The sequence below is a fragment of the Chinchilla lanigera genome, unplaced genomic scaffold, assembly GCF_000276665.1.
Source record: "Chinchilla lanigera isolate Chin_1 unplaced genomic scaffold, ChiLan1.0 scaffold00036, whole genome shotgun sequence".
Classification (NCBI taxonomy): domain Eukaryota; kingdom Metazoa; phylum Chordata; class Mammalia; order Rodentia; family Chinchillidae; genus Chinchilla; species Chinchilla lanigera.
This window is the reverse complement of record NW_004955437.1, coordinates 15,022,896-15,049,245: the sequence shown is the minus strand read 5'-3', so window position 1 is coordinate 15,049,245 and position 26,350 is coordinate 15,022,896. Positions and strand designations below refer to the sequence as shown.

The 26,350-nt window shown below is 46.2% G+C and overlaps 1 protein-coding gene across 2 annotated transcripts in view; it reads right to left on the bottom strand.

The window, feature by feature from the left end:
• Positions 1-26,350, bottom strand: part of Kcnma1 (potassium channel, calcium activated large conductance subfamily M alpha, member 1) — a gene marked incomplete at its 5' end in the record, with an annotated part of 707,467 nt that overhangs the window by 408,029 nt on the left and 273,088 nt on the right.

Genomic DNA, 26,350 nt, shown 5'->3' with positions numbered 1-26,350 from the left:
AGTCTGGTGCACCACCCAACTAGCCAGGGTAGGGCCCATCCAAAGTCAGTCAGTTCCAATCCTCAGAAGTTTCTACTTCTTCTAAGCTCAAGATTCAGTTTATAACAACAATGATAATGTCACTATTATTGTCTAATGATTGCATGTCCATTACTCACAACTCCCAAGAAGACTAATCCATCACAAGCCAGGCACAGTGAGTGCACTCACCAATGCAATACCCCTGATGAGTGTCTACCAAGTATCAGAGAATGGGATCCCCTAGTCTTCCAACAGAGATGGTACGTAATGGGACACTATGATGCAGATACACAGGGAGGTGCCTTAGAGAATGAGCTCAGCCCTGTGCTGCCTAGAGTCACCTTAGAGTCCCTGGTTGCCTAGAGATGGTGGCTTTCTCCAACACTTGTTCTGGAAACAGGCCCCCCCAACCAGATCTAGTCATCCTTTGCACACGAGCCCCAACCTGAATCCTAAGGTAATACAACCCAGATAAAACTACTGCTCCTATTTAGGGTAGCATCACAGACATCCAGGCACTTTGTACATCTCACCCACTGGGGAAAGAAAGCCCCTGCTCTGTTCCCTTCAAACATTAGCTTGGCTTACAGCAATGCATTCCCGTTCCCTAATGCCTGCTGTGATTCCAGGTAATTCCTCTAAGTGCACCATTAAATCCCAGCAGCTGTTCCAGATCACAGCAAAGACGGCGACTCCGGCTGCTGCTCGTCAGAAGGCAGGAAATGAAGCAAACCAGCTGGCAGCTTCGTAACACTGAAATGCAGCCACAATGGCAGCCCCAGGGGTCACATTATGTGTGGATCTCTGCACCTCCACGCTTCCCTTTACCTGTCCTGCGTCCACTCTGATGTCTAAGGTTGCAGGACTCAAAGCTGAAGGCCTTAGTCCCCTAAGCTAACCTGCTGCCCTTATCCTTGAAAGCACCCACCCGCAAGAAGAAACCCTGAATGAGCACAAAGCCCCCACGCTGAGGCAGGCTTAAGGCGCAGGACAGCTGCCCAAGGCCAAGGTCATACAGAAAAAGGCAACAATGTCCGGATTTGAACTCCTCCTGGGAGCTCCAAAGCACCACGCTTCCTGATCCTACACTGTTCCCTACAGCTCTAAAAGTTACTTCCTCTGGCTTATCCCAAGGAGCCCGGCCATCTCAACAGTTTTTTCTCCATCTGGGCCAACCACACGCCAACCAAGTGCATAGATACCACTTTTGTGATCAAAATTGTATCTCCTCAATGCATCCAACATCAGCATCTTTGCACCTGATACTTTCCTTAGGAAGAATTTTTCCGTGATGGAATGACAGAACTTGTGGCCAGCAAAGGGACAGACACACAAAAATACACAAATCCACACACATCTAGCTCCTAGCCTCCTACCCCCTACCCTAGATGTTTCCATAACCCAGGTGTTTTGAGGCCAGCCAGCACCTCTCAGACAGCAGAACAAGCCTGAATAAGGAATTTCCATTTAAAAAACAAGTCCTATAAAAATGACGCCAAGCAAGGTTATCTAATACACAGTAAAAATGCCATTTCTCCAGCATGTGGTTTAAAACATCTTGTTCTTCCAGGTGAAGAGGAAAGACAGCGGTGTCTTTCCTATACTTCTCCCTGCACGGCAACCCCTGTGGGAGTGCTGGGGTGGGGATCTGGGTGGGAGAAACCCCCACTCCAACTCCACCTGCCTTCATTTATCCAGACTGGTGCATTCTCCTGACGTACTGTATTTCCTCCTTCCGGCTCCCCTTCCATGTATCCCTCAGTGAACATGTGCTGAGTAGGAATGGTGCTGGCAGGGTGAGGATTGACTCTGTTCTAATTCCAGGCTTGGGGAACAGCCTCAGTCCTGAGGACAGTCACAGACAAGAAGCCTAGGCAGATTCAGGACCTGCTGCTTATAACTAGGATAGATGGGGACAGTCCACCTACAATCTATAAACCGGACAATGTCTAAAGCTCTGTGGTTGTTGGCCAAACGCTTCCTCGGTCGTTAAAACATTTCTCTTCTTTCTTCCTTCCTGGATAAAGCACTGGGGCATGAAGCTTATGGGTTCAGAGAGACATCACAATTCCGGTATTAGAGAGATCTGAATTGGGTCTTCATGGGTAGGTGGGATTTCAAAGGCATTGAAGACAAGGGATGTGAAACAAGCTAAGAGTTGAAGGCAGGAATTTTTTTTGCCTCTTGGAAGGAGCCACTGGGGCTGGTCACTTCGGCAGCACGCACTAGTACAGCTAAAGTAGGCTGTAAATTTTTGAAACCTCTCATACCGGTTCGTAAGCAGCTGTTGGCCAAGCCCCACGAGCATCCCTTAGCTGTCCCTGCTGCTGTAGTCTCCAACCCCACCCTGACCCCATGATCCAACAAGCAGGGTTAATGCCTGAGGTCCTGATCCAAGAGGCTCCCAACATACGCCCCCGCTAGGCCAACTCAGAGAAGCACCAGGCGTTTACTGAGTTTCTCTATGTATCTTGTACTGTGTAAGGCACACTTACCTGTATCATTTCCTATAACATTCGCACTGACTTCTTTAGATTAAACAAATGGGGCTTGGAACAGTTAAATAACTTGTCCAAGTCACTGGTCTATGAATGGAAATAGTGGACTTCAATTCAGATGGTCCAGTTGAAATCCACTGCTCACTGAGTATGTCCCACTGCCTCTGACCAGCCTTGGCCCACAGAGATAAGTCGTGGAGGCAGCAGAGGAATCTGGCTACACTGTGAGGAAGATACTTTTAAGATCAAGCATCTTTAGACAGTGGAACAAATTATTGGGGCAGCTTATGAATTCACCTTCTCCAGAGTTTTCTAAACAAGAGGGATTAAGATAGGCTGGAGGCAGAGGGGTGGATGAAATGACCTAATAAGGCCCTTCACAACTCCCACACTCTCCATCCTCAGTCCCATGCAGATAAGAAAAACTATTCTTAAAGCCCCCACTGAACTTCTAGAGGACTCAGGAGACTGAAATATGTCTGAAAGCTAAGTAAATTTCCTCTTTTTTTCTTTCCTCCAGCTGTAACTTTTCATTTTAGATTTTCTTCTAGCAGGGCTGACAAAACCTTTCAGCTACAGCAACTGGACACTCAAAAGTTTAGTCCAGGTGTCTGAAGACCAAACAAAGTTTCCTCAAGGCTGAATTCCTCCTCCACCACGCCCCAAAAGAAAAACAAATTCTTAAATCCTGTTAGGAGTTTGGCAAAGAGAAACTGGTTTGAGAAGGCAAAAGAATCACGGGATGCATACCTGGTCTCACTTTGCTGAGCTTGTGGGATTTGTGTTAGAAGACATCCATTGTCCCTGAAGCTTCCTTGCCTGGTAAATATGGTGATTGTCCCAGGAGCCAAACCAGCAGCAGCCCCCATCAGCGGAGCCATAGCCAGGGAGAAAGCAGGCTGTCCATGCTGCAGGCTGGTTTCCATGACAATGGGTGCTCCTTCCTCCCTGTTTCTCAGCTCCATGAAAGGACAAGGACACCCAAGAGAAGGGGGCAGAAACAAGAGGAAGGATAAGTGTCAAAGGTCCCCTTCCCCCAAAGCCTACCATGCAGCAACTGCTATACATGTTGGCTGTTAGGCGACCATGGGTATCCACTCTCTAACCCTCACTTCACTGGAGCACTTGCCTCATCCAAGTCCAGTGATTGCTTTGAATGCTCTTTTCCCTGGAATCCTCTCCCTTGAGCAGTCACTACAGGCCATGACCTGGTGGACTGTACACATTGGCTGGGGCTGGTCCAGCACGGACCTCAGTCTGTTCAACTGTAAAAAGAGAGAGCTGGACCAGCTGATCCAGCCAAACCTCCCCAGCTCCCCATTTCCAGGTACCAATGACTTGTCTCACCAGGCCAGGCCCTGGTCATGGCCTTAGCTCACTGGTGTGAAAGACATAAATAAGCATGGCCTTCTGTATGTCTGGAGTCTCTCTGCCTCACACACACCTGAGCCTTATTCATGCCCCTAGTCAAGCTCTTTCCTGACAATAGTCGGCTCTCCTTTCAATGAATCATTGTGGTGGACCCATCAAACACATACCGGGAGGGAGTGCATGGGTTTCCTGGGGCACACATGGTTGTCTTTGTGACCCAGGAGTTTGCCTCCCTCCTCACTGACATCAGTGGACTCAGCCCCAGCCAATGTGTACAGTCCACCAGGTCGTGGCCTGTAGTGACTGCTCAAGGGAGAGGATTCCAGGGAAAAGAGCATTCAAAGCAATCACTGGACTTGGATGAGGCAAGTGCTCCAGTCAATTGAGGGTCAGAGAGTGGATGCACAGGTTCCTGAGCAAAGGGAAAGCCCTGCATGGAAACAAGGGGACCAGCAGGTACCCAGAGGCCATAGGATTTGAGAAAGTACAGTACCTGACATTCTGGCTGATTGGCCAAAAGGGCAAAGAGGGTGCAGCACGAGATGAGGGTACAAAGAAAGAACCAAGGACCAGAAGTGGACAAAAGATGCCAGGAGGTGCAAAGATGGGGTAACGGTTCCAGAGAAGGGGGCTCTTGAGGAGGCTTCCTGCTGCCAGTGAAGTTTAATGTAGGCCCAGCCTCCCAGGCCCAACTTGCACTTAACTCATCTGACTCTGTGCCGGTCTTCAATGACTTGCATGTGGTTGGGAAGTGGTTAAGCGAGGCCCTTCTGGTGCTTACTCAAGAGCTTCTTTACACCTTAGCACAGAGCTGGTCTAAACTGAGGAAATCTGATTAGCTCCCCACACTGAGCAATCTCATTTATTAGGCTCAGTAAGTCGGTCTTCAGGATTAGTGGTCTATGGAGGAAATGAATCAATATACGAGTAATTAGGGCTCCTGGTACCGGCTAGAGGAGCACTTCTCTTCCCCTTAAGCCATTTGCAGCAGGGTCCAAGAGGGGACAGGCCTCCACAGCATTGCCAGTCTTTGTTTTCTAGCCTGTGTTCATTTTTGAGGTGTTTTGTTTCTTTCTTTCTTTCTTTCTTTCTTTCTTTCTTTCTTTCTTTCTTTCTTTCTTTTACTAACTGCAAGATGTGATGGTTTCTGCTACTGGACCAGAACTTAAGGCTAGATATTTCACCCAAGAATGGAGCTGTACCTGGGGCTGGGGATTTAGCTCAACGGCACAGCGCCTACCTGGCAAGGGCAAGGTTGTCAGTTCGATTCCCAGTACCGGAAAAAAAAAAAAAAGAAAAAAGAATGAAGCTGTTCAGAGGCTGAACATCAAATTGAATGGCTCTCCCTCCCAAGGGGAGTAATGAACACACAGCTGCTGGGATCCTGGCAACCCCAGAATCACTGCTCCTAAAACTAGGAACTCTTCAAGGGCAGGGGCTGCGTATCATACACTTGACATCATGACGGCTTCATACTGGCTTCACACTGGACCTGGCATGTGGTAAGTAATGAATGGAATAAATGAGAGACTGAATCTGTTACTGAATGAATTAGTAAGTGATGGTTTTCAGTCAGTCAACTTTATCCAGGAACCTGCTGCATATGGAATTTTATACCTAATGTTTAGTGAGATTTTACATCGGATTCACAGGATTTGAGGATTAAAAGGGAAATATCTAATCTGATTTTTTTTTTAATTTCGGGTTGCAACCCATTAGCGGATCATGAAATCAATTTAATGAGCCCTCGCAATCCTTTTATAAATGAAACGGAGTGGAATACAACAGAACAGAATTTTCCAGACAAGAAGCTATCAGAGTGTTTCACTTGTAGTCAGGGTCAGAATGGATAAGCTGGACCTGGACTTATGGGGTGCAGTGTGTGTGAACTGGGCGTACAGCGCTTTAACCAGGGAGAAAGCCACCTGTGAATCCCACCATTCATCAGGTGACTTCACTGCTCTCAGAAGCCACACCTGGGACAAATGCATTACCAGTCTTTCGAGACCCTCCTGTCACAGGACATGTATTCCATCACAGGTAGCCTGTTTCACTGACAGACTGCCTGGCGGTGGGAATCAGGGCCAGTCAGAGATGTGGAAGGAAGGGGGAGGGAGAGGAAGGGAGGGGAAGGATGGAAGGGAGAAGAGAAGGAGGGAAGGAGGAAGAAGGACTTCCTGTATAGATGAAATCTAATAGCTTTGCACATGACAGACATTTAAAGATTTTAACCAATTGTGGTTGTGTCCACATAAGTTTCAGCTTGTCCATGATCCCTGGACTAAGGCCTGCTGAGCCTGGAAATATCACGCCAGGTTGTGGTCCACAGCTGGTCTGGGTGACAGGCTTGGGGAGCCCACGCTGCTTCTAGATGACTCCCAACTCTTCCTAAATGCTCTCAGTTGTCTGTCCAAAAAACCTTCATCCATAAGGCAGCTAAGGACTGCTTCCCTGCTCCCTTGTCTAAGAACAAAGAACTTTATCCAACAAAACTTTTCAAATGTTCTTGACTACAACCTCCAGAAAGAAATATAGTTTACAACATGGTTTGGAATACAGCCACATCACACAAACACACACACCCATAGACGCATACTTACTTTAATAAGTATAATGTGACTCTATTCTATTCTATTCTATTCTATGATTCTATTCTATTTCATTTTCATAGCATCAGTGATGACCCATTAAATAGAGTTCACAAGCTCCTGATGTACTGTGACCTCTGCTCGCATTGGATCGATGGGGTCTGGTACTCTGAAAATGGCACGGATAAGGGTCTGGGAAGCATTTCGCACGGAGCCCATTTCTTTTCAAGATGTTCAGTTGTGTGCTACATTTGGTGGTGTGTAAAGGAAGATAACAGCTTGGTGAGCTAGAGCCCTGCTGTTTGGAGGGCTCGCAAAAGAATGGTCATGGTTTTCAGCCTCTCTCTTATCATCCCCCTGGGCAAACTCATCGAGAGAAGACAGTGTGAGTCTTATACACAGTGCACTAATAGCTATTACAGATACACGATTATTCTTGGTTCTCTTGCTGATAACAGTGTACCAGCTATCGTGTGCCTCCTCTGAAGACTTGAATGCAAAAGCAATTCAAAGATTAAAAGTTAGAAGCAATGTTTGAAGGGTGATTTTCCTTTTACACACCCCCACAACAATTTGGAAGAATTTGTCTTTGGAGAACTAACCTAATAATCAAATAAAGTAGAATCAATTTACTGGAGACATAATCCAACTTGCATAATTGTCCTGGTGGGCAACACCACATCTGTTCCCAAAGACATGGTTCATTAAATAATAAAGTCTTCATCAGACTCCCCTTCACTGGGCTGCAATTCTTCTACACATACCACCAAAGAAGTGCCACCTTCATTAGTATGCAATGCCAGACCTCACCAATGGGATAATTGGGGATTTATTTTTATGCGACACTCTATTAAGCAGACACTATAGACTGCATCGATCAAAACCTGCTGCCTTTTCAGTGATGGAGAATCCTATCACCAGAGAATCACCCAAGATGCCAGGTTCCTTGTAGGCAAGGAGCACCTCCCTTCATCTTCACATTTCCAGTGCCTGGCAGTTGACAAAGGCAAGACAAATATCTCCTGAACCAAGGAGAAAGCATCTTCAATGCAGGATGCATCGTGGTTTCACAAATGCAACGCTTAGAAGTTTGGAAGCACCCTGCTTGCAGGGAACATTTGGTGCCTCGAATCCTGCCTCCTTCCTTTCTGGTTTGTTAATTTTCCCCTTGACTGGATCAAATTGTCCAAGTCTGCATGAAAAGCAGACAGGACTCTCAAAATCCCCTCTGGCCAACAGATGGTTCAACCACACCAATTTTCCTGTCTTTGGGCTCAGTTCCCTCACTGGGTGGCAGAGAACCTGTGCCAACCTTAGGCTTCCTGAAGAATCCCACGGTTAAAAGAGGCCACCAGAAACTGGGGTGGCAGGTGACCTTGAACATTCCCTCAGCTATGAAAGGTCAGCCATGTAGCTGATAAAGAACAAAAAAACCCACGATAAAACTGGAAGTTGCATCAGCTTGCATAGTGTAGACCCCCTCAAACTTCTGTATGTATCAGGATCCCCTGAAAGGCTTTATCAAAAAACAAATGGTTCATCCAGAGTTTATGATTCAGCAACATGCATCTCCAAAGACGTCCAGGTGCTACAGCTGCTCCTCCAGACACACCACTTTAAGAAGCACTTGTACAAACTGCCAATTGCAAGAAAGGCCCTGGAGGTGGTTGTCTAGGTTGAAGCCCTGAGGTCACCACTTAAACCTATGATTTGAAACAAGTCACTTCAACTCTTCCAGCCCCATGCACTGAGTGTCAGACCAAGGCATCAAGAGCACCTTTCTAGCAAGGTTGCTGCGAAGGTCAAAGGAGAACATCCATGGCTTAGCAGGTAGGAGGGGCTTGATTGAACGTTTAACCACACAGGAAAGAAGGGCAAGAGTACGGTGTAATGGAAAGTGTAGTGGACAGGGAAGCCAGATGTTATTCTAGTTTTAGCCCTGCCACTGACTTGCTCTGTGACCTTGGGCAAGTGCTTTTTCTCTCTGGGTTCACATCACCCTTAGTAAGATGAGGACTTCAGAAATTTTATAATAGGCTAATTATGCTTTTGAGCCAGAAGCTCCCAAAGCTCCCTCTTCCTGACCCTGCTATAAAACACCACGTTTCAAGGCAGTCTTCTCAAACATTGCTGCCACCTCAGACTCTCCTCTGCCGGGCTCCATCAGGACAGCTCAGATCTGCCTTGGAAACAGGCTGAACCCTCTGCGCAGCAAGGTATGGGCACCCACCCGACTCTGCTAATGTCGTCTAAAGGGCCCACTTCCCTGGTAGCTCCACATGGGATCCTTCTTGCTGAGACCGTATTGCATCCAACCAAGAGTGCTTTCTCCTCTCCTTTGGAGCTGGCCCCTCTCTGCCTCTCATCCATACTCTTCCGTGGTCATATTTTAGCCTAGAAGATGCACAGGACTCATCTGTGTCTTTAAAACTGACAGTGTGGTTCCACTGGGAGTGCTGTGCTCTGACGGAAATAAGAGGATGAGGAAGCGAGAGAATTCCCACTCCCAGAAGGACATGAGGCTCTAAAAATTATCAGAAACAGCCCAGCTGGGGGTCACAAGGCCTGAGTAGGAGACGTGAAGCCCCGATTCCAAACTGAAGATACGAAACTCATTTTTCCACTGTATTTTCCTTCGCCCTATCACAGCTCAGCCGCACTAGCTTTCTGACAGCGAAAGGGCTTGTGTGGGCACAAGGCCATTGTGCATTTGGCTTTTATCAGATGCTGGTGAAATTTCCCCATCAGGGAAGATAAATTCGAGGTGATATTAATAAAACTCTGCAAGCAGCGAGCAGATCTGGCTGGTACTCTTAACGATCCCATCAGTGATGAGCCGTCCCCAGCCTGGGGAGCCCTGAAGTCCAAGGTTCTGTGGAACGCAACTTGTGAAAGTTGGAAACTCTCTGATTAGCTTCTTGGGGAATTCTGAGCTCAGCTCTCCAACATGAGCTCCCTGCGTGAGGCAGGAGCTAATGGAAAAGGGGCAGTTGCCAAAAAGCCTTGGGGAAATGCTACCCATTATTATCTAGTACCCAGAGAGTGCTAAGTGTCTTATACCAAACTGAATTATGATAAGCTCATGGGGGAAGTACTACTCTGGGGTGAGGGCACCCTAGTTAGAAAGGTCGTCACTAGCAATACTGGCATGATCATATTGGCTGATACTTAAGTGATTTCTATGACTGAGCTTAGGAGTATACCCACATTTTCACCCTTTTCCAGATCATTTTCTTTATTAGTATATTTTTGTAGTATAAAATGTTTACTGTCCTTGTGTGGATTCGGTTCATGTACAGAACACATCTTAATTCATTTTTTCATCCCTTTTCTCTTCCCTCCCTCATCCCTCCATCCATCTCTTGATCCCCTTCCCCTTTTAGAAAGATTTACCTCCCTACTTCCTATTATTTATCTTTATTCTGCTGTTTATTTATACTTTGGACTTCTCATAGAAGAGAAACCATGTGATATTTAAGCCTGTGTGTCTGATTTAGTTCACCTAACATTGTGTCCTCAAGGTGCATCCATTTTCCTACAAATGACTCAAGTTTATCCTTCTTTAGGACAGAGTATTATTCCACTGTGTATAAATACCACATTTTCTTTATCCAGTCATCAATGATGGACATACAGGCTACTTGTAAGATTTATCTATTATGAATTGTGCTGCTATAATGTCCACAAGTCTATTATAGTTAAGACCTATTATCCCCATTTTACAGAATTGGAAATTGAGGCTCAGAGAAGTTAGTGTGTTGCTCAAAGTCACACACAAGTGCCTAGCCAGGATTGAATCCATGGCTGCTGTATTACACAGCTCACATCCCATCAGCTGCTATTGGCATAGGGCTGCTGTGCGGTCTCTAGCAGGACAGAGCTTGTGGACCCCTCCTGACACTCACTGATCCATGCCCTGGAGCACAGTTCACCTACTATCCCGCCTTCTCCTATGTGAGCTACTCGCAGACATGGCCATGTCTCCGGGGAGGTTACAGGGCCTGGCACCTCATTGGCCTTGTTAGACATCTGCTAAGGAAATGAGAGGACGAGCAGTCCGTCCTCACATGCCAGGAGCCCTGTGAAAGGGACTCCGCTTCTGCTTTGGGAGAGCTGGACTCAGACTCAGGAAAAACTGACTTGCAAAATTCTCTAAGAGAATAGGAAGCAGGTGGAGAGGACATGAAGAGAAAAGAAAAGCAAATTTAGAAACCCTTTGGAGGGGAAGGCAGGCTACCAAAATGACCCTCTGCATGGGGCATGGAGTCATAGTAACAGCAAATACTTCCTTATACAGCAGGATGCTGCTAAGTCCTGAAGTCCTTTACAGACTTTAGTTAGGGCTCAGAAGGACCTACCTGGCAGATAAAAAAGTAAAGCGTTGTGAGTGATACGAAGAGCAGAGCTGAGCTTTGGACCCAAGCTCCACAGCAGCTGTGTGCTCTGCCTGCGCACACACTGCGTCCCCATGCCGGCTGCTCGTGTGCTCCTGACACCCATGGCCAAGAACTGAGGCTAGAGGGAGCTCCCAAAGAGTCCGTCGTGCCAGCCTCAAGCCCAGGCTGGGAGGAGAGAGCTCAGCAAAGGCAGCAGCTGGAGGTTAAATTCTGAGTAATTAACATGTTTATCCATCATAGCGGAATTGTTCCCAGGAGAATTCAAGTGTCACTTCCCTGCGCCTTCAATTCAGGAACACTTTTACTGTCTTGCCAACACATGCTAAGAGGGGCGCAGTTGGGTTGGTGGCTACCTGACAGCAAAAAAGGAAGAGGAGCTTCTTCTTGGACCGTCCCCAGCAACACCACGCTGGGGACATGTGGACAATTCAGGTCAGCTATCAGAGCCCCAGGACTCAAAGCAAAGAGCTTGCAGTACCTGAGGTAAAAATCACAGTCAGGAGGAGAGTTGGGGGTGCAAAATCATTAGGTGGGGGCTCAGGACCCATGCCCAGGTCAGTCCTGGATATTCCATGTACTGGCTATGTCACCTCTTCAACTGACCTTTATTACTACCTCTGTAAAATGGGGATAATATTAACCTCCAGCTTAGCTCCCTCTGAAAGCACCCAAGACCAAAGGCAAGGAGCTGGGCACAAGACTTTTATCTGGAAGATGATCCAGCGAAGCACTGCAAGGAGTAGGGTACAGGACCAGGCCAGTGGGAAGGCAGGAACGGTGCAGTGAAGACTGGGTTATTCCTGCTATGTGCCTCTGGGGATCAATCCGCCAAAGGCCTTCCAAAAGGTGGCATGGACCGCCGAGGGGTGTCCCACATCCCTCACCATCACGGGGGGGAGGGGTACTGCGGTGGGTAACTTGTAGCACTTCCCACCCACCCCTCACATCAAAGAGACAGGAAGCACCTATGGCAGGAGCTGTAGGAAACCCTCAGTGTGGATTGCACACCGCACAGCGTGTCTTCAGGTGACCACAGGATTGTCACGGGGATATGGAGTGGGACCCTGGGACCATCTGCTCCAATGCAGGCAAAATGCCTGGGAAGGCCCACCCCAAGTGTTGTCCGTTGTGATGATGATGATGATGATGAAGAAGAAGAAGAAGTGAAGATAATTACTACTGCTGGCCTCAGAGGTCAAGAAGGAAGACAATGGAAGGCACCCCTTCCATCAGCTCAGCTCCACTTCCCACCCTACTGCTGGTAACGCTACGGGGGTCCTGCTGAGGACCAAGAGCTGATGGTCAGTGCCAACCACATGGCTCTTGGTTCCCTGCAGAGGTAACCTCAGGTGTTTTATATCCCAAGTGCACTCATTTTGTCTCCCACCAGATTTTAGGCTCCCTGAGGAGCAAAACCAAACCATCAATCTCTACAGACTCTCAGAACATCAGAAATGCAGTGCTCCCCCCACCCTCATTTGTGGGGAATAGATTCCCAGTCCCCTCGTGGAAGCCTGAAGCCACAGGTAGCACCAAATCTACACAGTACACTATGTGTTTTCCTATACATACTGTACATGTCCATGATCACATTTAATTCATAAACTAGTCCTGCAAAGATGAACAGCAGTAACTAATAACAAATGGAGCAACTGTAATAATATACTACAATAAAAGTTATTTAAAACATGAACTGTTTATTTCTGGAATTTTCTGCTTCACGTTTTAGAACTGACAGAGGATTGACAGAGGAAAGTGAAACCATGGATATGGAGACCACTTCAGAGGAGCAACATTAACCGTTGCTGCTCCTCTGTGTCAGCTCTCAGAGCAGCATCTCTGTCCATTGTTTGTTCTCGGCTTTTTCTCCCTCCTTCCTTCCTTCCCTCCCTCTCTCTCTCTCTCTCTCTCCTTCCCTCCAGTACAGTGGCTGGCACAAAATAAGGGCACCTAAGATGTTGCAGGTGAAAAGCCAAGCAATGCATTCACATGACACTCTTGGGTCAGGCCCTGGGTCCTCTTTTACCATTGTACATGGTAGAGGGACTGAGTGAAGTAACACCTGAATGGCTGAAGAAGGGCATAGATGAATGAACGAATGGGAAGTGAAGGCACAGATCCCGAGGCCAGTATCCTGACAGTGAGCCACAGGCCCTTGCTGGTGTTAACACTCCCCCACCTGCCATCCCCCACCTTCCCACCAGCTCTGAGTCTGGGCCTCCTACACTGCTTGGGCCCGTGACATTCTGGTGGAGCCAGCCTCCCCTACAAGACAGGTGAGAGCAGTGGCGGAGGGCATGCTGTTCCACTCTGAGGGCAGCTGGAGTCTCCATTCCCTTAACAGGCTTGGAAGTTAAGGCTGGATGCAGAATGGAGAGAGCTGCTCTGTGAGAAGAGTGCTGGCCCACTTCATGTCCCCGGGCTGTCACCCACAGCAGGACTTGGAGCTCAGGAAAAGAGGCAGAAGCACATTTGCTTCCACATCCATTCACTTATAAACATGCATTAAACAATGAAGCACCTACTTCAGCCAGAGTAGTTTTGGGCTCTGCAGGGAACATACATATAAATAAGAAACAGTCTTTGACCTTGAAGAATTCATGATCTAGGAGGAAAAGTAACAGGTGCATCAGCCCAGATGTCAGCTGTCTATGGCTTATCCATTGCCTGGGCTGGAGTACACAGCCTTGTACCTTAAACATGGCTTTTGTTTGAACCACCCCACCCTGTCTCGCAGCCCCAGCTCACACACACACACACACACACACACACACACACACACACACACGCCCATATACAGCTGTTCAACAACACAAATTATTGGTGATCTCACAGGAAAGGTGAAGAAGGCCAGTTAACCACACATGTCATGGAAAGTGGTTCTAACAGATTTGGAGCTCACCTTAGCTCCTTCTAGGCCAAGGAACAAGCAAAGATCCCTCCTCAGTCTTCCCCTATGTGCCCCTCTTGGTAGAAAGATGGTCCTCAAGGAACCCAAGTTCCTTGCTCTTCCTCTGAAAGCCTCTTGACTTGCACTGTTCCCTGTAGAAGTCATCTGGGATATTCACAAATATTCCTACTTTTTCCTCTCTCTCTGGTAAACTGGCAGACTTGTACTATTGAGGTCCCTGTTGAAGCTGAGTGCAGCCACATGGTCTTCCTAGCCAATGTAACACAAGTACCATGATGCATGTCATTTATGGATGGAAGTTCCTGGCCAGAGCGCTTCATCACCGCTTCTTGCTAGAATGATACGGAAAGTAAACACCAAGAGAGAATCTAGGTTAGCTCAGTCTGTACAAAGAAGAACCTTTACCCTTCTCCCCATCCCCTTTCTTGACTGACATATACCTGTGTTGAACAATAAATAAACCTTCTTTGTATTATAACTCTGTAGGGGTTGTTTGTTACTGCAGCAGAGCATGGCTGAAACTTACTGATGCAGCCCTCTTTGCAGCAGGACAATTCAGCTTTACCTTAACCCACAGGCAAACTATCACACTACATTCCACCAATGTGGGCACTTAGCAAACAAAAGATTTTCTAGCAAGCAGAATCCATACTCCACAAAAGGCAACTTGCAGCTTCTTTTGACAGCTCAGCATTCTCACCGCAAGAAACTCACCAACATGTTGATTCCAAGCTGCTATTGCTTGGCTCTAAAATGTTTCCCCAAAGTCTCCTATTCAGAGTGGGTCTTTTAGAAGGTGACTGGATCGAGGGGGTGCTATCCTCATCGGTGGGCTAGTCCATAGATGAGTTCATAGCTGACTGGGCAATTTAGAGCTAGGGCTTGGTCAGAAGGGGCTGGTCACTGGGAGTGAACTTGGAAGTGCATGCTTGCTTTAAGTTCCTGCCTTCTCTCTCTGCCCCCTGGCTGTGACGGCATGTGTAGCTTTCCTCTACCACGTACTCTGCCATGCCGTTTCTGCTTTGCAGGCAACCAACCATGGACTAAATCTTCTGAAACCTGAGCCAAAATAAATCTCTCTTCCTTTGAATTGCTGGGGATTTTGTTCCCGAGACAGAAAACCTGACTCATACATATTTAAAACGGTGGAGACCTCCCAAAAAAGCCTGAAGAAGGAGCTTCTAATCCGGTCTGGTAAATACCATGAAAAGGAGGGGTGTTAGCACAGCAAGGACCCAGGTGACATCGGGTTAATCTGGACACAGGATGCCTTCCAGAGGGAAGTAATGCCCCCCCCCCGCCTTCATGCAGGCATCTCTGTGAGGAAGGGGATAACCTTGAAGAATCTAATTTGAATGTGGCTCTGGATAACCAAGCTGAGGCTGAGACCCTGGCAAACTGGAAGGAGGAAGGAGGAGCCCTAGGGGCATTCAAGGCTCTGCATTTCTGGGCCAAACGCTCCTCGCTATACAAGTGACAGAGCCTGGGCTGGCCACTCCATGCTCTGAACCCGGACGCATAAAGGAACAGATTTCCTGATGGACTTGGCCTTGCTTCTTTTGTCTTCTTTCCTGCCAGCCCTACCACACTTGAGGATGGCAGAAACATCACTTGGCATACATGTGATGTGACAAAATTTCAGCCAAGAGTCACAGGAAAAACCCAACACTGTTCTAAAATACTTTGGAATCCTGTGTTTCATGAGAAGAAATCAACCTCATAGGACCCTATAACACACAAAGGCAGGTGCTTCCAGCTTCCACTACAGAAACCTAAATCTTTCATTACCCAAACCCACTTCACTGCCTTCCTTCAGGAATCAGTGCTATTGGATTGAGCAGCTCCTCCACGCAGCATTCCATGCAGGCTACCATCTGTGGCCCATCTCCCTAGTTCACATCCCCAACCAAAACTTACCTGCCTTGTATCCCACTCTCTCAGGGACTTGCTAAGGAAATTTCACATTTATGCCGCTAATGCCCTAATATTTTCCCTCCCTAGGCAAGGTGTTTATATTTAATCAAACCACTTCTGTGGATGACATATCTTTGATGTAAAGACATGCATTACTCATGGTGGACTGTTTTTATATGCACTGCATCCCCAGGAACAGCGGTAGCTCATCCTACCTGTCATTCTATATATCACACATGCCAAACAAGCCTCCTAAGCACAGCTCCAAAAATAACACTCATGCATTCATTCTCAGATAAAGTGACTTTTGCTATTGCCAAAGGAGGAAGGGTCAGATGAAATAACTCTGTTAAATAGTAAAATTTCCCTAAAGAGGAAACCACATCTCCCACAGACAAAACCAGGGCTCCAAGAAGCTTGTCCTGAGCATATTGACAGTGAAAACATACACAGCCGCAGCTTGTTATTAATCAATTAATTCTGTCAGCTTTGTCCCGAGTCATCCAGCAGACAAAACAAGAAGAGACTTGCAAGCTGTGTGCATTTGAATTCATATTTTTAAATGGCATGAGCGTGTAATTAATACTTTCAAACAACACATCCACACCAGATAAGGCAGTGTTGTTGGGTTTTTTTCTCTGTACATATGCCGCTATTTTTAATTCCTTTATGCTCATGACACTCCCAACTGCATGGTTATTGTTATTCTATACAGTAACTCTTGGGTTCCAGTCCTTGAAAAGTGTGTTCCAAGTTCATCACCAAATAATTACCAGAAGCGATGAGGAGACACATAACACAGAGAAGCTTGCCAGATGTGTGGTATAGATGTGTCTATCAGAACCTCAAAGTTTCCCCTCTGCTATTCTATGAGTGCCCCAAAAGTGACAAACAGAACCAACCACCTCCTGCGCATTGAGAAAAGGTGAAACCAGAGGAAGGTCACCTTGAATTTTTGCTCCTTAGCAGCATAATAAAAATTGTCAATGCAAGGGAAGAAGCAAGGATTGTTTAAGAGTAGACACATGATGAGAATTTCCTACAAAAAAAAATATATGTTTTTGCCTAGGATCTCAGAGATAACCCAGATCCTTGTTCCCAAACACTGGAAGAAGTGACTGTTAAAAATAAAATATTGACTCTCTAAACTTTAATTCCACCAGCCTAGGCTGAAGCACCTTCAGGTGATCCTGATATATGACCCTTGTTGGCAGCCTTTGCACTACAGGAATGTCTAAGATCCTCACCAGCATTAAGATTTCACAGTTGGAGGCAGCTTGAAATAGTTTACACAGAGGATTGAGTTAGAATTAAAATGACAAGTCAGACAGAGCCATTGATGTGGACCAAACTAAGATCAGAATTCAAACCCCAGAACTGATCTTCCAGTCAACCCTAGTCCCATATGCAGCTATCTCCTTTTATTTATTTATTTATTTATTTATTTATTTATTTATTTATTTATTTATTTATTTTGGTACTGGGAATCAAACTTAGGACCTTGCACTTGCCAGGCAGGCACTTTTGCCATTGAGCTATATCCCTGGTCCAGCTATCTCCTTTTAAAGGAGGGAGTGTGGCTTGGCATCCCCATAGATTTCTCAATGTACGTTTGCTCATCAGCTGCCATACAGACTGATCTATTCTTTTAGCTCAGGGACCTTTGGTATCCCACCAAAAATTCTAATGAGCGAAGTCATTGGCAATGCCTTTCCCATTCCACTGCAGCTTGGGTACCTAGTAGGGATGCAGAGAGGCACACAGGTGGCACCTAGAGGAACAGAACTGGGTTTTGGATCTGTATGTAGCCCAACTGTGGTCAGGCCCATCACTTTACAAAGAGGGTGATTTTATGATAAGGGATACACCCATATACCTCATAAGCTGTGGGACAGTTAATATCAGTGTTGAGACAGCATGTTTGGGAAAACTCAGAGTGCTAATCTAGAGACTGAGAAAAAGTTACACTATATCTAATTGATCTATTAGTATGTGTTTGCCACCTCTGTCTCCTGTTTCATATATCACTGCAAACTCTAAAGGTTCAGTACAGTGCCAAACCTGTTGGACCTCCCTCCTGCTGTGACATGAGGGGTCAAGGATTGAAGGATCAGGGATGGTGGAGTTGCAGAATTTGCAATGGGTTCAAAGTAGTAAAGCCATCTGTGGCCAGGCTGCCATGGGTGGGGCCTGGAAGCAATTTCTGGAAAGAAGATTGCATTAATTTCTGAATGGCCCTGAGGTAGATACTGAGATGCAGCGTTAGCAGATCCATTGTAGGACAGATAAGAAAGTAGGGAGCGATGTCTTCTCTGAGGACCGTGGGGTAGGGGTGGGTGCTGAAGCAAAGGGAGTGTTTCTGACTTCAGAGTCCCCTGCTCCACTATGAGCCACTGAAGGCTACTGGAGCGGCTGGGGACCAGAGAGCATAGCACCCACTGGACACTGTTCCCACACCCCAGACTCATCCGTGCCACCAGCAGCAGTGACATGGTGACTGCAGAGTCAAGCAGTCATGGCTCCCTGCCTCTGCCACTTCCCAGCTGGGAAAATTAATAAATTTGTCTTGTTCCCTTTATAAATGGAACAAGCGGACCCATCCCATTGTGTCCTGGTAAGAATTAAAAGATAGTGTGTAACTAAAGTATAATATCCAGCCTGGCACAGTATAAGTATTCCAGTGAGCCGCTGCTGGACAATAATAAAGTAGACGCCATGTAAACGCTAAAGTCCTTGAGCAGCTCTGGAGGAGCATTGCTGATGGATATATCAGGAGTTCAATCCATGCTTGTTCCTGTCTATAAGCGGTTTTTGTTGGCAGTTGGAAAGCCAGGCCAGGGCAGTGTCCACTACAGGAATATAAGGAATTCTATGAAAATACACACATGCAAGTATCCAAGTTGTCTGGGGTAGGGCTGCAACTTCAGGCTTACCAACGGAGGAGATGGAGAAAAGTGTTTGTGAATAATCAGAACAGCTCTGGACTCTATGGGGCGGGGGCTCTGAGCTGACTAGGAACGCTCCCTTCATGGCCACTATTAAGTCTGCATCCTGGCCAGATCACTGAAGAGGAAAGACCATATGAAAACAGAAGTGGAATCAGGATGCAAATGCCTCACTGTTGCAGCACAGTAAATGCATTCACCCTTTTGCTAAATGTCAAATTAATATTTCTCTTGGCACCAGATGCGTCTCTTCCCTCCTTCCCTGCCATGGCGAGCATGGGCTCCCAGAAGCCCGCCCTTCAATAGCAGCCCAGTCTCAGCACTGGGAATGGGGAAAAGCAAGCAGGTGTGGCTGGCATAGCAAATGCAAACATCACCAGTCCAACGGCAGAGGGGAGACAGCTACTTAAGTCAAGTGATTTCCCTTGGCAGCTACAAGCTCTAGCTTTGGGGAGCTCTGGGCTTTGGGGGGCGGCTGACCAAACCAGAGAGCGGCACTAACAAGGTCTCCTACTCCTGCTCACAGGCAGAAAATAAGCAGCAAGGAGGGAGAAGGACCTGCAAGGCCATTTGTCAGCTGACTCCACCCTTCCACCACCAAGCCTCTGACCTCTGACTCTCAAGATTGCTCCTTTATGCCTGGTCTCTGCTTTGATACTGAGGCTGCCTTGCTGGCCTTTGTTGTGCTTGCCTGCATTACTCTATCAGATCTCCTTGTCTGCAGGGCATTCCCAATGGTGCCAGCAGTGTCTCTCCAAAAGGACAATGTGCCCAAGTCATTCTCTAACTCAGAATCCTTTTGTAACTTCCTCTGACTTTTAATATGAAGCCAGATCTTTGGTGGACACTGAGGACTGAGATCGACTCCTTCCCTCTGAACCCACGTGCTCCTTTGAGGTTGCCCCTTGCCCAGCCCTTATCATCCAGGATGGTGATCAGATGTTTTTGGAGTCTTCTCCTCTATTCCTGAGTGCAGAGGCTCTGGTTCTCACCGCTGTCCATTCAAAGCCTGGCACAGGGCCTAGAATGGAGAATGCGCTCCTTGCTCAGACCTCTCTCCATGTTTCCCCCTAGTGGCATGTTCAGCCTGGCTTCAGGTGGCTCCTACCTGTTGGGCTGTCCCCTCCATGTCATCTGTTCTCACTTCCCTAATCAGTCTGCTCAGCTTAGCTCAGGTTCCCCCACAAGTGTCATCCTCTCCGAGAAGCATCTGCATTGTTCTGTCTTCTCTGAGTTGCTGTTGTGCCTGATTAACTGCATCTCCCACTGGGGGCTTCATAATGGAGGGCTTTGAAATAGTGACTATACCCTTCTGAACAGAGTCTAAGCATGATTAATAATAAGCTCAGCATAAGTTGTAAATGAAGACACAATATAAATAAAAAGCAGGTAGCTTGGCACCTGGCACATAGTAAAAGCTCACAGTAGGTTGGTTGGTTTGATAATGATGCTGATGATTATATATCTCTCTGCTTTATATCTCCTTTGAGGGGAAGGACTACTGCTTACTTTGTCATGGTGAACTTGAAAGCATACAGCCCAGTGCTTGATCTCAGGTGGAAGCTTTATAGACAGATACTACAATAATATTGACACTATTTTCATGTTATTGACAGTAGTTAGCTTTGGGGGCAAAGATAATTGACTTCCAGTCCTTTCTTGCTCTGGACCTCAACTTGCTCAGCTGTACATAAATGATTTCTCAAGGATGATCCGAGGCCCCTGCTCAGGATGGCATTATAATTCTGCAGTTGTCAGTGAGACTGGTCCACACCAACACAAGACTGCCCTCCACCCATCCAGGTCAAGCCTGGCCACATAAATGAAGGCACCAGGGAGGAAATGGCAGAAACTGGGATGTATGTCAACCAGCTAGTAGAATACTTATGCCCACTGCAATTGGCAATATTATTTGTTTTGTTGTAAAGGTTGCCCCAGGTGGCATTGTGGTCAACATGCTCCTCCTTGCAGTGAATCAGCAACAAATGGTGCAGTGAAGTGGTGTAGACTGGCAGTGCTTATCAACCCTTCAGCACTAACACTCATTTTTTATTGTGGACCCACACTGCATGATTCCTAAGATAAATTTTTCCACTCCTGGATTCTACAGGGTCACCATCTTCTTGGCTGGACAGGCTTGGATCCTAAGCTGAACAGCACCAAATCCTATTAAGTTCCAATCGCATCTCCCACATCACCCCATGAAGTGAGAAACCAGGCTTCACTGTAGCATAGGGCAATGACAACTGCATAGAGGTTCCCTGACAGACAAACCTGGCTTCTGTACATCTTTGTGACCATGCACAAGTCACTTGACTATTCTCGGTTTCCTCTACTACAAAGTAGAGATTTTAGTCTCACCACAACCCCAGGGTTGTGGTGACATAGATATTAAGGACAATGGTATTTGAGAAACATATCGATGTAGAGGTGTTCCAAAAGGTTAGCTCTGCTCTTCCACCTGAGGACCCTAGGAGGGTGCACATGGGATGACCTCGAGGATCAGAGTAGGGATGCTTGCTACTGCTTACAGCCTAGCTAGGTCATCTCACATAATTCACTTAGTCTTTCTGTGTCTCGTTTTCTTCATCTATAATCTTTCCACATCTCTTAGGATTCTTACAGGGATTAAATAAGACAATACATACAAAGCATTCAGAGCAGTGCCTGGCTCACTATAGCACTCAATAAATATGCATGGACATCACCCAGGTCATCCTCATTATCACTGTCTAATGATGTTGATGGACAGGTGAATGCTTATTGCTTGCTTTGATTTTAGGTATCAACTACACTCAGGGACCAAAACCTCAGGCAGGTAGGTCATATGTAAAGTAAGGGGTTAGTACTGCCAAACCCAATAAGGTGAAAGCAAAAGAAGAGCCAATTGCCCACGATGCAGATTATGCTTGCAAAGTGTTTAAAGCATCATCATTTCAATTTCAAAGTGTTCATATTCAGATAATGCTAGGAGTCTTCCAACAGGATTAGGAAAATGTCCTAAGGAACATAAACTAAAGCTAAGGAACCTTGCAAAGATTTCTCCAAATACCCCGGGTCTTGTCCATGGTACTGAAGTAGACAAGAGACTGAGGCTGATGGAAGGTCATGACTTTTCTGTCTTTTGCAACCAGAAAAGGCCTTAACTGATGGAAATGGTATCCAGAAAAGGGCAACAGAAGAAAATATACATTCACATACAGAAGTGAAAGTCATAGGTCATGACTCCTGAGGTATTTCTAAAGATGAAAAAGAAAGATTCTTTGGTTATCATGTTCAAATGAACACAATTATTGAGGATAAGTAAACACACTTAGGAATTGGGCTTCCCCATCACTTGTGACTCTGATTCTAAATGTATCTTTCAAAAAAGAAAGTCTTCATAACACATACTATTATTGGCTCCTGCATTGAATAGAATGTTTATGCCCTCCTCCTTCTAATTCATATGTTAAAATCCTAAGCCCTAGTATGATGATATAAGAAGGTTGAAGCCTCTGGAAGTTAATGGAGGAGTCTTCATGAATGCAATTAGTATTCTTATATAAGACAGGGAGAGATCTTGCACACTCTCTGCAATGTAAGGACACAGTGAGAAGTTATCCATCTATAAACAATGAAATTCCAGACTTGGAATCTGCTGACATCTTGATCTTGGATGAACTATGTGAAATAAATGTTTCCTGTTTAAGCTGCCCAGTGTAAGGTATTTTTATTATGGCAGCTTGAGTGGACTAAGATAGTTACCTTCTTTTGGCTTGGGTAAAAATAGTAGAACACCACGGATCTTCTGTCCTGAATTAATTCCTCTATCCTCAACTTTACTGCAAAGAGGTGGCAGAGAATATTTATTAAGAATAAGGCTTTAGCAGGGCTGGGGATTTAACTCAGTGGCACAGTGCCTGCCTAGCAAGCACAAGGTTGTGAGTCTGATTCCCAGTACCGGAAAAAAACAAACAAACAAACAAACAAAGAATAAGGCTGTAGCATTTCAATCCTTATTCCTGAGTTTTAGTCCTGACTCCATTACTAATCAGGATGTGACTATGGACAAATTCTTTCACCTCTTTCTGCCTCATTATGTTCATCTATAAAAAGTCATGAAAACAGTTCTTAGCTCACAAGGATATGTAAAACATTAAATGCACACCTGAAGAGTTTACATAGTTCCTGACACATAGTTAGAACCCAGTGGGTATATATGTTTCATTAATACTATACAATCAGTACTCCAAATCCAAGGGATCCAGATCTGCAGATTCAATGAAGACAGATTAAAAGTACTCAGAAACAATGTGTCAGTACTAAACACAAAGACATTTTTCTTGTTGATACCTAAACAATACATATACCAACTATTTACAAAGCATTTACACTGTGTTAGGGACTATGAACTACCTACAGATGGTTTATATGGATGGGAGTGGATGGAAGTACTGGGTAGGTTATGTGTGAATATGTTACTTTATACAAGGGACTTCAGTAGCTGCACATTTTGCTATCTGCAGGGATTCCTAAAAGCAACTGCTCCTGGAAACCAATGGATGACTGTAGTTGTTTTCATTGTTGTTGCTGTTGTTCCCAATCAGGCTTAACAAAGAAGTAAACCTCTTTCTCCTCCACCCCTCATCTTGTTTGGCATGGATGGCCTCCTGTATCTCTGCTCCTAATACCTGGTCCCTCCATGCCCTTCTCCCTCCTTAGCAAATTGGGCATAGATCATGAAAGGGACGAGCAATGTTACCCACCCACTTGGTTCAACATAAAAAGAATTCAGAAATTACTTAAATTTTGAGACAGTCAAAGTACAAAGGCTGCACCACCTCTGAAAGCTGTGGCAAGTCCATGTGCCCTCTGTCCACATCACAGCAGCACTGCACCCAAAGCCCCACCTGCTTCCCCATCCCTGTGGTAGCCTTTGGAGGAATCCCACAGGCTCAGGGCTCATGCATGCTGTGAAGATCACCAAGGTCAAGACAACCACTGGTTTGCTCCCTTGAAAAATGTTCAGCATTAGCTCAGTGTTCTCAGCCATGGTTCAGAAAGTACAAGAGTCAGCAAAGAAGATGAGCAATGATAATGTGCCCCCCCTACCCTGAACTTGAATTACTTTCCTAACCACTTCTGTGCCATGTACCTTTCTCACTCTTCCTGGCCTTCTCAGTAGGCAGTTAGTAGATTTGCCATAGTGCAAAAAAAGATAGGTAGCTGAGGCCCAGAGACTGGTGTAACTTGCAGAAGTTGCACATCCAGCAAAGGGCATGTTCTGGACAGCCCAGACTGGCTTTTCAGACAGTGAGGTAAAGTGGGAAAAGTAGTTAGGAGGAATTTCATTGAGTCCCAGGTTGACCACTTACAACGTGCTTGACTTTAGGAAAGTAACTTGCCCTAAGAGGACTCAGTTTCCTCATTTACCAAATGGAAGTTGTATCTTCCACTCAGATGCTCAGGGCTGAAAAATAATATGGGAAAAGCCAGAGCCAAATGTTTAGCATGGAGCTGGGGGTAGGAGGAGGATTTTGTCATTAGGGCTATCAATAAGCCAGCATCATTCAAACACACAGAGCCTCACGGAACCTAGGCTAAAGGTGGCAGCCACATACCCTGCCTTCAGCCACACTGCGGTGCCCTGATGTCCTCCTGCTTAGTGTATTTGCTAGCCACACATGGGAGCCATGGAGAAGTCACTTATCAAGTGTGGCTTATCTGGAGCACTTTTCAACCCCGCACAGGCCTGATTCTCCCCCACCCTTGGCATTCTCCCAGGCACCTAACATGGATTGGCAGCAGGTATAAGCATGAGGAATATAGTAGCTAATAATGAGCAATAACTTGCTCACCCTTATATTTAACTTATACAATGGTGCTTTATGATATAAGGCATTGTTGCAATAGTAGGTCAGTGAGACATGTCCACATTCATAAACAACACATCCATTTCCCATAAACAACCATTCCTGTTTTGAGCAGGTGGAACCACTAAGGATGAAGTGATGGTGGAGAGAGTAGCAGTGGAAGGCATCTTATAATTATCAATATTCAAATACCACTCAAGAGCTCATCTTTATTTAATAATATGGCAATGATCAAGGAGACAGATAACCTGTCCCCTCTCTCAAACGGCCCCCTGGAGCCCTGTAGAGACTTAAATAAATAAATTTTGAATTGTCTGTGCATTTGGCTTATCCAAACCGCTACTTTGGTTCACTTAATCGATAATCAAGAGATGCATACAATTAATCAAATGATACCACGCACATAGAAAGGATCCACTCAAGTCTACAAATATCAGCAACATCAGATATACTTTTCAGGCCCCTGGAAATACATTAAGGAGCAAGGGACAGTTCCTGCTGTCAAGGAAGACAAAGCTCAGAGTGGGACACAGAGGACAGAGGTAAGCAGAAAACAGGGTGATAGTCTGGGTACCTGGAGGAGCACTTTCTCTGAATGTGGACCCCAAAGCTGAGACCCAAAGGGTGCACAGGAGTTGGCCAAGGGAGAAGGAGGAGGAAATAAGAGGAGATTGCTGTGAATCAAGGAAATACTTGGGAAAATCCCATTTGTAACAGAGCGTGGGACCTCAGTGCAGTCATTTATAGCCCAGATACAGTAGCTACCAGTCAACCATCCAATATTCTCCTTAGCGGGGTCAAGGGCTAAGGCAGCACCAGCTGCTGCCACTTTTGCCAGCAGTCACCAGTTCCAGGTGAGCTGTTCTGCTCCAGAGTCACTGGTGATTTGGGATCTCCTGCAGGTGCATCTAAGAAACTCCATATGTCACCTGTTGCTATTACCCTAGCTGCCTCCCTGGGTGGCAGGATAGAAATCTCTGCTATCTGCCTCCTTCCCCAGAGCACTGGACATGGGACACAGGGAGGCCAAGGGGACACAGGCAGGGTTAGGAAAGTCCTGGAGCGACAGGGAACTAGGAACACAAGGCACACATCCATGAGATGATGGCAAGGAAACAGAGGCATGAAAAGAAGGAAAATGGAAAGAAGGTCCTTTATCAGACTGACCCCAGCTCCCAAAAGTCAACCTTGTGGAAAGAGATGGACACTGGACACATTTAGCAATGAGCTTGTGTGTTCAACTGGTAAAAGATAACTTTTCTAGGTTCAAAGATGAAAGAATAAAGAACAAGTTCAATTAACCAGAAGAGGGGGCTGTTACTCAGAACTCAGTTCTACTTAAAAACATGTTTTTATTCTGCCTCCTGCCTGGAGCTCCAGGACAGCCTCATCTGATCATGGCGGGTTTCAGTTCCACCAGCCAATTCCAGAAACATCATGGTTTGGATGCGAGAGAGCAGGATGCACCGTACTACACCGCGTGACTTCACACAGAGGGCCTCTCCTGATGGACTAAGTGGGGGAGACACAGCTCAGACCAAGAAGGACTTGGCAGGTAACCCACAGTTCTCTCAAACCGCGTCATTACACATGCTTGTGGTTCCAAAATAACTTTTGTGCCTAAATCCAAACCACCACATGGCAATGAGATCGCAGCATTTCTGGGCCTCAACTCAATTTGGGCTCAGAATGATAACCAGAGCTTCACAGCTATTTCTTGAAGCCCCAGATTTCTTGAAGGAATCTCCCAGGCAACGGCTGCAGTACATTCTGCCCTGGAGAAGAGTTCAGACGAGACGCACTTGTGCTACCTTAGGGTACTCCAGAGTGATTCGGCTGCTGAAGTGTCG